Source organism: Haplochromis burtoni, unplaced genomic scaffold (genome assembly GCF_018398535.1).
Source record: "Haplochromis burtoni strain Fernald_Lab_line unplaced genomic scaffold, NCSU_Asbu1 Contig_32, whole genome shotgun sequence".
Classification (NCBI taxonomy): domain Eukaryota; kingdom Metazoa; phylum Chordata; class Actinopteri; order Cichliformes; family Cichlidae; genus Haplochromis; species Haplochromis burtoni.
The window spans coordinates 3,109,074-3,111,486 of NW_024582393.1; positions in this window are offsets into that span (position 1 = coordinate 3,109,074).

The window sequence follows — 2,413 nt, forward strand, 5'->3', positions numbered from 1 at the left end:
TTTTTTTTTTTGCCGATGCCCGTGATGCCGCCCCCCACCACGATGCCGCCCCGGGCAACCGCCCGTGTCGCCTGTATCAAAAACCGCTACTGGTAGGTGCTAATGGAAAAGTGCCATTTGAGACTCCAGAGAGGAGCTCAAGGACCAGGCAAATTCTGAAAAACTGCAATTTTCTGATTTATGTATGTATATACTATTTTACAAATAGTAGAAAATTTACTTAGCTTGGCTTTAAGATAGAGTACTTGTTAAATCTGGTCATGCCTTCTGGTACATCTAAACTTTGGCAAGTACTGTTCCTTAAATGTTTAATGTGGAAGCATTTACTATGTCTTAATGCTCAGTAATCTAGGTAATTAAATCCAAGAAACCTGAATCTGTTTATCTGGATGTAGCATTTTCAATGGGATAAATGTTTCATCAGTCATCCAAGTGACTTCTTTGGTATCAGCTGACTGCAGGTTTCCACAGTTTCCCCAACCTTATAAAAAGGTACAGTTGCATAACGGCCAAAACTGGCACCGGTGACTGACAATGGGCTGTGAGTTCAGGTTCATGATCATTACTATGCAGTTTGTCATGGCCATTGATCAATGGCCACAAGTACCATTCAGAGAGCTGAGGAATAGCTGCAATCACAGCATTGTAAGGGCCAGGAATGCAGAATAACATCACATCAAAGAGGCACTAAATAAATATCAGCTGGGCATTTGTCAAATGGTACATAAAAAAGCTCTAAGAATTATACATCAGGGAAACCAAAGAATCACTGGCACAACATAGAAGAGCTACCTCATCAGGCCAGGACTCTACAGCCTATTTAGACCTACAGGACAGGGACCTGGGATGTACACATCTCAGTTAATCAGGTGTGCTGATATTCTCCGATACCTAAATGATGGGTTTTTCACATGTGTGTGAGTGGGTGGGTGCCTCTGCCTTAATGGCAGTAAGGCTCTCGCCACTGGTGTTTTCTGCCACCTCTTCCACTCTCTGTAATGATCTCCAGTTGTTGGCAGAGCAACTCCTACACCAGGTTCTCGATTGTGATCCTATAGAAGTTAGAGGAGATGCTAGAATTCCTGTCAAACTTCCTAAGGCTCTTTAGGAAGTATAAGCACTGACAAGTGTTTCTGACCACAGTGGCTTTGTGAAGGATCCAGGAGAGATCCTCTGTAATGTTCATACCAAGGAACATGAAACTGCTGACACTTTCAACCTTAACACCACTGTTGTGAATAGGCTAGTGTTCCTTTCTGTGTTGATTTCTATAGTCCACTATCACTTCCTTTGTTTTGCTGATGTTGAGAGAGAGGTTGTCCTGACACCAGATATTTAGTGCCTTTCTCTCTGTAGACCGTCTCATTGTCTGTGATAAGCCCCATGATGGTCATATCATCTGCAAACTTAATGATAATGTTGGAGCTGTGCTAAGCAACACAGTCATGAGTGAACAAAGAATGCAAGAGGGGAATAAACACGCAGGCTTGTGGTGTTCCTGTGTTATAAGAGAGGAGGAACTCTCACTAGGAGTTGTGAAGAAGTTGAAAATTCTGGTGGACATCCCAAGCACAAGGTCAGTGAGTTTGGACACATGTTTCAAAGGGACGATGTTGAGCTGCAATCAGAAAAGAGCATTCTCATATGTGTTCACTTCCTCCAGATGGGTTAGGGCAGTATGTGCCAAGGTAATGACATCATCCATGGCTCTGTTCCTTTTGTAGGGAAATTAAAGATGGTCCAGTGCATTAGGGAGGGAGGAACAGGTGTATCTTTTCAACAGCACTTCATGCTGTTCACTGGTTTCATCATTCCTGGAGAGGGGAATAATGGTGGGCACACTGAAAGATGTGGGAACCATAGACTACTTCAGAGAGAGGCTGAAAATGTTGGTGAACACCTCTGCCAGCTGGTAAGAACTTGCTCTGAGAACATGACTTGGAATGCTGTCTGGTCCCAGAGCTTTGTTTGAGTTGACCTTTATGAAGGATTCTCACATCAGCCCCACTGCCCACTAAACGGCTGTTCTTTGTTGGCTGGGACAGAATGAATGTGGAAGCTGTTAAGCTCATCTGGGAGCAACATGGTGGGTTGAACACTGATTATGATTTTATAGTCAACTCCACTTTGTCCTAGTAGTCTCTCTTGGTCTTTATGATGGACTTCCGGAGGTTTTTGGGGGGGTTTTGATTTTTTTTTTTTTTTTTGGCTGCTTTGTAAGCATCCAAGTTCCCAAAGTTAAAGGCACAGGTCCATGTCTTGAGCTAGGCACACAAAGCGAATTTTTTCTCCATGTTTTCTGGTTTGCGCATGTGCAGACACTGGTTTTAGTAACAGTTTTGCCAATGCTCTTGCTTATATAACTAATGACAGTGTCTGTAGATTAATTGATTTTTCCATCTCCTGTGTCCTC